This window comes from Chrysemys picta, chromosome 5 (genome assembly GCF_011386835.1).
Source record: "Chrysemys picta bellii isolate R12L10 chromosome 5, ASM1138683v2, whole genome shotgun sequence".
NCBI lineage: Eukaryota > Metazoa > Chordata > Testudines > Emydidae > Chrysemys > Chrysemys picta.
This window is the reverse complement of record NC_088795.1, coordinates 15,491,452-15,501,801: the sequence shown is the minus strand read 5'-3', so window position 1 is coordinate 15,501,801 and position 10,350 is coordinate 15,491,452.

Here is a 10,350-nt window from a genome sequence, read left to right as displayed (position 1 = left end):
GAAGGGACTCTGGGTTTGGGGGGAGGCTCAGGGCTGGGGCAGGGGATTGGGGCACAGGGTTACCTCAGGTGACTCCCGGTCAGTGGCACAGCAGGGCTGCTAAGGCAGGCTTCCTGCCTGTCCTGGCACTGCGGACCGTGCTGAGTCCCGGAAGCAGCCAGCAGCAGGTACGGCTCCTAGGCGGAGGCACGCAAGCAGCTCTGAGTGGCTTTTGCCCGCAGGCACCACCTCCCCTAACTCCCATTGGCAGGGAGGCAGGGGCAGTACGCGGAGCCCTATGGCTTCCCCGCCTAGGAGCCGGACCTGCTGCTGGCTGCTTCCGGGGCGCACCGCAGTATGAGAACAGGTAGGGACTAGCCTGCCTTAGCCGGGCAGCATCACCAATGGGACTTTTAACGGCCCGGTGAGCGGTGCTGACCAGAGCCGCCACAACGCTTACCTCATTCATCTCAAGTCCTCCGATATTATTAGAGCAGGTTGAAATTTTTCAAAAATTTGACAAAAAATTGAAAGATGCTATTTCTATAACATTTCTTCAATTCTTTGATCGACAATAGTTCTTACTCCGTGACAGTTCTTACACTCACACTATGGTTATCAATGTTCCGGAGTAGCTTCTTAAAAGCTTTAAAAAATCCTATGTATAAATCATGGTACTTCCAAAGAATTCTAAAAAGTTAGCTGTGTGATTTACTCTTATAAGCACTTTCCTGGTTGGTTCCTCTGATGCTTTACTGATCTCAGCATGAATAACTCTGTTTCTAATGATTTCCCTCATTATTTTCCCAGTATTGAGGTAGAGATTAGTAGTCTATCATTTGTAGGAACACAGTTAGCTCCTCATTTAAGTACAATAATGTTAGCTGCCCTATGGGATAGAAAAAAGATCAGAAAATTAAGAAGAAACGGTTTCTTTGTTTGGTATCCGTTCCTTGTGTTTATTTGGGTTTATGTAGAATTTAGTTACATATCACTGAGTAAATAAATGGATGTTTTAAGAAAGTTATATTACAGTTTTGTATAGCTCTTTTTAAATAAAAAAAACCAACAACAACTGATAGGAACATCCATCCATGTTTTTAAAAATGAGTTAAAAATGTATGGGGGTTTTTTTTATACATTGTGTCAAACTGACAAAAATATTTTGAAAAAACATGTTTGCTTTAATTCTTTACTGTGAAGGTTGATACAGTCCATGAGGAACAAGTTATTTTTGAGTCTCACAAAAGATGTTATCTATTTTTCCATACAATGTGTAACTTGTTTTAAAACATACTCTTTTCATTTCTTTCTGTGTCATGTCAGTTGTTGAGAAGGACTACATTCACTATTTAAAACATTTCAATAACAGCACTTATATAGTAGCTTCTTGCCATAACTCTCAACTGTATCTCATTGTGAGAGACATACAAGTTCAACACCAATATGGCATCCCCTGACTTGAATTGTTGAAAATAAAGAACCATGAAACTGAGATTACAGAAAAGGTTATCTACACCACAGGAAGGGATTTTAACTTTCCAGCACTAATAACTTTCGTTTGTCCCTCAATTTGAATATTTGCCACACACTCACAGCTTGAAAAATATCCTATCCAAGGAGTCAAAGAACATTACAAACTTTAATTTAGCCTCACAAGTCCCCTGGGACAAAAGGATGTATAATTAGACACGTTTTACATATGGGGACACTGAGCGGGAGAACAGTCAAGGCTAAACTTTCAAGGTGTGTTCATGAATTGTGTGTTCTTCAGTTTTGGGGTAACCAACTTGAGATATCTTGTGCCTGACTTTTCAGAGGACCCCACTGATGTCAGCTGGAGTTATGAATGCACTGTACTTCTAAAAGTTAGGCCCTAAGTGTCTCCAGTTGGGCACCCAGAAACTGAGGGGTGCACAATTAGTGAACATCACAGACAGTTGGCTACATTCGACTTACCCAAAGCTCCTCAGTCTGTGGCAGAGCTCGGTATGGAAACCGGATTGCTTGAATCACAGTCCTGCATTTTAACCACTAGACCTAGGCCTGGATACGGCAGACATTTACATGCTTAGCTTTACTACCACAAGTAGTCCCATTGATTTCAATGGTATTACATTAGTAAAGTTAAGCACATGTAGAACTAGGGGTTTAATAAGCGATGTTCCTCACAAATCAAATTCTGTTTAGAATGCAACCTCTCCCTACTTCCCCTCCGAAACCTCATACTGAGGATTAAGCTCCATAAACCATTGCAAGAATTGACAAAAAGATATAGTTGACATTTTAGGTAATTTTGAATAGCATAAGAGATTTTATAATTACAGAAGTAATCTAGTTTTCATTACAACCAAAAGGAAACCCAGGGAGCAAACACAACACAAAAAAAGTATTTTGTGATGGTGTTACGCTACAATGAATAAGAAAGCATGTGAAAATTAAGGAACTATGGATAATTGCACCTCAAACCCTCAGTTTCCGGGTGCCCAATTGGAACAGGAGAAGTTTCACATGCTATATATTAACTAAAGCTTTAATTTCAGCAGCCTTAGTCTTAGCAAACCATCTGCTCTCTGTGCTTAAAATGGGATAGGTACAAAACAGTCTGGTATCGTTGGCACTTTTAAAAATGCTGATAGCTGCATTCCAGAAGTTGCTTGCTACAAGAGGAATCTCACTTCTACAGAACATCTTGGGAATGGAGCTGTGGCCCCAAACTCAAATTAATGATGTGCAAACAAAGCACCATTCAAAAGTTAAGATTAAGGAAGGACCCACTTGAAAACCCAGAACAAATGAAAATTGTAAAGAGGAAGGAAATAGGAAGAGAATAGGAGAGAAATGGGATTAAGAAGAGGAAGGCTTCAATGAAAGTTAGGAATCTAAATACTCTTTACAATATTGGCATCTACCCAAACAATCACAGAACTTCACCACATGTTGCTACTGAAGTAAACTAACTATCCAAGTATTCCCTCTCCATTCTCCTTTCATTTAACATGGCCTGGAAACTTTAATCAGCCTTCCCTGACAAGGATTGGCTCTGATCACAGCGAACAGTTTGTAACTTTCCTTTTCATATTGTCCAGCAACTTTAAAAAGCAACTCTGCTCTGAGAAATGACTCTGTAAAAATGATATTGTGAGGTTTTACATTTATTGTCTCACTAATTCCCATAGCAAATTTGCTCAGTTTATAAATAAAAAGATAAGTCACTGCTAGCTCTGCAGATGACCTACCTTCTGAAAGTTAAAATAGGTTCTTTCCTTCTCATGCAGCAGCAGCACCAGTAATTAAAGATCTGCAGGCCAAATTATACCTTTAGTTACATCTGTGCAACCACATCTGCCTTTGATTTCAGTTGTTCATAGTTTGGGGCTTCCCATCCGTATACTCCTAGTTACACAAGGGGAGTATGTTTCCGTGGAGCATTCAACACCCACGGGCGTTTACTGAAGTCATTCTCCCTTTCCCTAATCCCTCAGACACAAAGGGATTCCATCTTCTCATGAAGCAATAGAGAGAAATAACAGTGCTTTGGGGACTAAGGGCTACTGTCAATTTCTCTATGTGATACTACTGGGAGAATTGCTGAAGGAGAGAGTCCAGCAAAACGATGAGAATGGAATGGAGATTTTGCTGTTCCCTACCCATCCCCCCGTTGAGCTGCTGTTGATGCTGGCTCTGACTATGAAGAACTCAGTGTAGGAGTTCTTAGTGTCTAGCAACTACAATGGTGGTGGTAAGAGCCACAGTGTGAAAGGCCCTGACTCTTTCTCCCTGCCCCCTCAAAATAATCATTTATAGCTTGTGGTGTTTTTATTTTAAAGGAAAAACTCCAGCATGGTGATCTTTTTACATTTGAAAGGCTATCTTGGTAATAAAAAGAGTGGGGATTTGTTTTCCCCCAACCAGAAACTTTGAATAGGGGGAGTAGAGGTCCTACCACTTGTCAGCTCTCCCATAATTGTAACTCCCTTAGATAACTAACACTTCAGTCTCTAATACCCAGGGGTCTGATTCTGTGAACACTTCATTTAGTGCAGTTCTAATAGCCTCATCTCAAAAAAGGTATACTAGGATTGGGAAAGGTGTGGAGAAGGGCAACAAAAATGATCAGGGGAATGGAACAACTTTCATGTGAAGAGAGATTAACAAGACTGGGACTGTTCATCTTGGAAAAGAAATGACTATGGAGGGATAGGATAGAGGTCTATAAAATCATGAATGTTGTAGAGAAAATTAACAGCGATGTGTTATTTACCCCTTTACATAACACAAGAACCTGGAATCACCCAATGAAATTAATAAGCAGCAGGTTCAAAATGAATATAAGGAAGTACTTCTTCACATAATGCACAGTCAACCTGAGGAACTCATTGCTAAGGGATGTTGTGAAAGCCAAAAGTATAGCTGGGTTCAAAAAAGAACTAGATAAGTTCATGGACGATAGGTCCATCAATGGGTCTGAGCCAAGCCGGTCAGGGAGGCAACCCCATGCTCTGGGCATCTCTAAACCTCTGATTGCCAAAAGCTAGGAATGGGCAACAGGGGATGGATCACTCGATTATTACCTGTTCTGTTCATTCCCTCAGGAATATCTGGCACTGGCCATTGCCGGAAGACAGGATACTGGGCTAAACGGACTATTGGTTTGACCCAGTATGACCATCCTTATGTTTCATTAACTCAAAGCAGCAAGCATCAAATACAATCTAACTGCTTCATACTTTAGCTGCATTTAAATGCAAACTCCCTCCACTGATGAGTCTGGAACTTGATTACCTCAAGACGATATCTTTCACCTTGCATCTGAAGAAGTGAGGTTCTTACCCACGAAAGCTTATGCTCCCAATACTTCTGTTAGTCTCAAAGGTGCCACAGGACCCTCTGTTGCTTTTCACCTAGTCAGACTCCTAGAACCTAATCCTAAAAGATGACAAAAGTTCTATCTGTTGTTACATCAACAACCTCTGGCCCTTGGTGTCTTCATTTAGAAGCTCTAAGTACTTCAGTTGTACAATCTATTACAACCAATATCCCCAATTTTAAGACAGTTTTTGTAAATGCTATTTTTTTCTCTTTAAAACCAAGTCCTTATTGGTTTAACCAGTTTAAGCAACCAAATAGTCCTTTCAACCTGTTCCTGGAGCTACAGAAGATTGGTGTTTCCTGGCTCAAGTGAGTCTGATTCCATTTCAAACATATTGACAGAGGATCAGTGGTGTCTAGAAATTAATCATGGCAGGATTTAAAGACCCACTCTATCATTTAATTGGAGTGCCTGACTGTCCTCTTGAGTAAGCCTTCAGGAGTCTATTGATAAATCCACTATTGTTGATAGGATGTGCCATGAACCCGCATCTGCTTGTGTCTGGAGGATGTTATTGCTATCTTTTGAGGGTTCATTCTGAGAAAGTGGGGTGTAGAATATTCTCTGGATTGAGAATATTCTGTTGGAGACTCTGGGTCCTTTCTGTTTCTGAAGCGGAGGGTTATCCAGTCAGGGCCGGCTCTAACTTTTTTGCTGCCCCAAGCAGCGAAAAAAAGCGCCGCCCCCCGCCGAGAGCTGCGCCCCCACCCCCCGTGCCGCACCCTGTGCCACCCGCCCGCCGAGCATCGCCGGAACCCCCCCCAAGTGCCGAGTCCCCCACCGCCGCCCCCCCCGCCGAGCGCCGCGCCGCCAGAGCCCGCCCCCAACCCCCGCCGAGCGCCGCTGGACCCCTCCCCCCCAGCGCCCGCGCCGCCGGAGCGCTCCCCGCGGAATGCTGCGCCGCGCTCCCCACGCTGCCCCTTACCAGGAGCCGCCCCAAGCATGTGCTTGGTTGCCTGGTGCCTGGAGCCGGCCCTGTACCCAGTCTATCAGCTCTCTGTAGCCTTCTATTAAAATGCTCTGATTTCCCACCCCACTTCTGCATAGAGTGGCGGGGAAATAATCTTCCTCCACAGCAAAGGATTTTTCAAACTATTTTTTAAACACTTCTTAGTGGCTCTAGTTGACACTGAAGAAAAGGGATCCCATCTTGTCTTTTTGAAATGTCTTTGTTCTTCTTGGATATTTGCCCTTGCCATGTTCTTGTCACAAATACTAATATATGTGGGGGGGCTTTCTATTAGTGTGATATTATTTATTATTTGTGTTACCATAGTGCCTAGGAGCCCTGGTCATGGACCAGGACCCCATTGTGCTAGGTGCTGTACAAACACAGAACATAATGACAGTCCCTCCCCCAAAGAGCTTATATCTATTACAGGTAGCCTTCCAATGGCTCACCTCTGGCCCTTCATTATTAACCGGTTTTACTCTTGGGTCCTCCCTGCTTACAGGAGCAAGTTACTAATCCTAACTTTGCACTCCTTAGGGGATGGGTGGAAGCACCCTGTGGCAGCTGCACCCAGATTTATTTCAAGTGGTGCTGGGTGTGTTTACCACTGGGTTCCTCATGTTAGGAATCGAACCCTGCAACTGATAGAGCACAAGCAGGCTTCTGCACCTGAATGGATTTCTGTTGAGAACAAGGGCTCCATGCTGGTGCAGCAGTCCATGCATTTGCTATAAATTGCAGGATTAGGGTAAGTAAGGTCTCACAGGTTTTCACGTGCGCAGCAAGATTATGAAGGTAAATTAATGGTGGCGTCTGCATTTCTTGCTGACTGATATTGTCACCAATTTAATTTTTTTCCCCCACCACACTTGATGCTGCCTGGTCTCACAGGGTCAGCACAGCAATCCCTTTGTTTCTTCAGTGGCTTTACATTCTGTGACCTCCAGCAGAGACCAAAACATTTTAAGTCCTGATGAGTGCCATCTACGTTCTGTGATATGATGCAAGAGCCAAAGGGTAAGTTGGAATCCTGCCATTACAGGAACTATGTGACCTGTGAAGATATGATATGATAGGTGGTGGAGCTTGTTTGTCCTAAAGGTTTGTTTATTTTCTTGTCTATTGCTTGCTGCTGTACTTTGGAATTAAAGAAGAGGAGCTGTAATAACAAACCTCTGAACTGGAACCGAACTTCATCTTAAATGAGACTAATTTAACACATTGATTCATGTATGAAAAGAGGCAGTAAGAAAATTGGAATGAATCCATCCAATCCAATTATTGGTTCCTTATCCTAAGCAAGGAATAAGATGTGTGGGAAAATAATAGCTTGCTCATGAAGAAAACACAGGAATTGATGACAAGAAAAAAATTCACAGATGTCAAATACAGCTACAGAGCATATGGATTTTTTTTAAACACTAGTGTCTACTCCAGTCACACACATCACAGTAGGTGGTGGTGAGAGATAGTGTGATAAACTGCAGAACCAAGTGATAAAATTTTGACCTGCCCTCTGTGCCCATTAAACCATCTCCCCTGGAACTACTACTAACCTTCCAAATCTAAAAGCAGTCTCAAACAACGCCTTAAAAAAAGAAGCCACAAACAAACAAACAAACCCTTTCCTCCCTCAAGAATTACACTGGGCTGAGGCCCAGGCCAGGTAACATTCAGTCCTGGACCAGTGATTGGTGCATGGTGTAATAACATGCATCTTGACAGGGCTAGAAACAGAAACTTTTATTACTGAAAAGGGTGAGAATCCCTGCTTTCAGCCAGGATACAGCAATCTGTTTCTAGTCCTGAGATATTGGACCCTAAAAGTATGAATTTTTTTTGGTATAGAAAACCTATTTTAATTTAAATTACAAATATCTGTTTATGTAATGAAAGACTGTACCATAAGACACATCCGATTTAGATTGCAATGGTAACTTTAATGCTGACATTTTTTGTCTTTCTAGTACTAAACGTTGTAATCTTAATTATTTAAAAAAAAATTTAAAATAGAATTTCCAGTATGAGGGTGACAATATTTTAAAAAGAGAACTGAAAAGAAAGAAAGAAAAAAAAGCCAGCACATGCAACTGTAATATCCGCCTTGGATGGGGTGTCAAATGAGTTTGACCCTGAAATCTTCATATCTGTTGTAGAGACCTTCACTATTTGAGCTAAAGTAGTAACTGGTAGTAACAGTAGTAGTCTGTTAACCTCTGTGGACCAGTCACTAGAAGGGAACACGACCCACACTGTGTAAATGGGTTACAATCCAGATCCTCAACGGTATTTAGGATCTTAACTTCCACTGATTTCAATGGAAGTAAGGGAGCCCAAATACCTTTGGATCTATGCCTATGTGACTGTTTTCCAGACCGCAATGAAATGCTGGCAATCAGGAATCCTGGATTCTATTCCTGAAGGGAGTATTTTCTAGTGGCTCATTTGCTAATTTACATGCGCACTCATCTGTATGTCAAACGGCTTTTTGAAGGAGGATAGGCAGGAGTAACCTCTTCTGGTACACAGCATAGCCAAGAACATAGATTTGCCACCTGTATTCTATGAGGCAGTATGGCTAAGCAAATAAGACTACAGACTGCCTTATAAAAGACTTGGGATCTCTTGGAGACAGCTCTGCCAGAAGTGTCTTTGTGCAACTGCTCTGAACTTTGATTCTCATTTACCTTTTCTTTAAAAAGTGGGTTAAATATCACTTCCCTCTACCTTATGAGGTTGTCATGAGGCCATGGTTTCTAAGAAGGCCTGAGAAACGTATAGAATTATTAACATAAGCAGGGCTTAAATTCAGCCAGAGCTGTCTGGAGCAGAGCTCCAGTAAATATTTTCAACCCCTGTGGAGTTTTTATAGCATGTTGGGGGGAGGTATAAGTGGGGTTCCAGGAAATACTCTATGAGAATTTAAGCCCTGAACACAAGTCAGTGGAAGAAAAGAGATTATAGCACATGGTCTCCTGGCTTCCAGTTTAGTGCACTTCCCTTAGGCTGTAGGGTACTTTGATGAGGAAGCTCAGTAGGATTTAGGAGCATGCTCAGTGCAGATGGAATATTCAGACAATTGAAGAACAAAGGTAAAAAAAGTTCTATTGAATGTATGCCAATTGTGATTTTTTTGTTTAAAAGGACATTAACACTGCCAAATCTGCACAGGTAGTCATGGAGACAGCCAATGACACCTATCTTCCCCCAAGACTATCCCCCTGCTCCAAATCCCTGATGGGCTAGAGTTCTTCAAAAACAAATGGCTGGAAACAATTTTAATATTGTCAAAACGATGTATTTTTCACTAACCTCAATCTGAGAAGAGGCTGAACTGTTTTGGCTCAGATTTTGTTTTTTTAAATTAACTTGAGGAAGAGATCAAGCAAGGAAAATGTCAGCAGGAATAGTTAGTTTGCCGTAGCTATAACCCATTTTCAGCTGCTTGTAATAGAAAGTATTGGGCAATACTTATAATATTCCTTTGCATCCTGCCTGTAATAGCAAAAGCATGCTAGTGACTACATAGTTAAGTATGCACTGAGAGCTCCATGGCAAACTTTATTTTGACATACTCTAGTGATTACCCCCAAAATTGCTTTGAATAAGCATTGCTCTGAACAAGAAATTTTCTTGAAAATGTTTAATGTAGGTCAGTAGAACACACTTTTCAGAATACTTGATAACCTTGGGATTTGTAGTTTTCACATACTAGTTAATAAAATATAGTACTTTTAAAATTCTGATGTGATCTCATGATTTTTGCAGTCTTTATTTCTATTAGCATATTCACACTTCTAAATCCCCAAATTAGCACATGAATACTTGGGTCTGAAGATTTGAGCACTTAACAGAACTTTTGGCCCCTTTTTATAGAGAAAAATAACAACTGTGTATATTAAATGAATCCCTGACAATGAAGCCAGCGAGTAAAAATGTAGATAGGATTTCACCACCTTCGAAGATGTGTACTTGGGGGAAAAAGCGGTGTTATCCAGCATGGAAAGAAATACATTCTAGTTAATATTCTCTTTAAATAAGGTGGGTTGTCTCCTTCTATTCCCCCTCAAAACTGTCCTCTCCACTCCCTTATATACCCATCTGCTACTTGACTCTATTCATTCAGTCTTGTCCCCAATAAATTGAAATAATCTCAGTGGATATTGATGAGTAATAATTCTGTATACCAGAGCTCTCTGCCAACACATCTGCCCCCTCATTGTCTTTCAACACCCTACCTCCCTCCTCCCTTGACACTTTTAAAATCTCCCTCAATCACCTCCATTCCCTAATAACTCTTCTGCGACAGACTTTCTCCTGCCTTCCCTGTGCTGCTGTCCACACCTCACCAGTTTTTGGAAACTTGGGAACCTGTCAGCACATGAAGAACAGGTTGGCCATGTTCCAACTAAACAAATTGGCCTTGTGTGTACAGTTTTTCAAAAGAGCAGGATTAAATAGGTGTCTCTTTACACCCAGGCCCAGATGCTTTTTGCCGTCCCTTAGGTCAAAAGCCTGGGGAAAAAAGATGTGCTTTGAAGGTCAA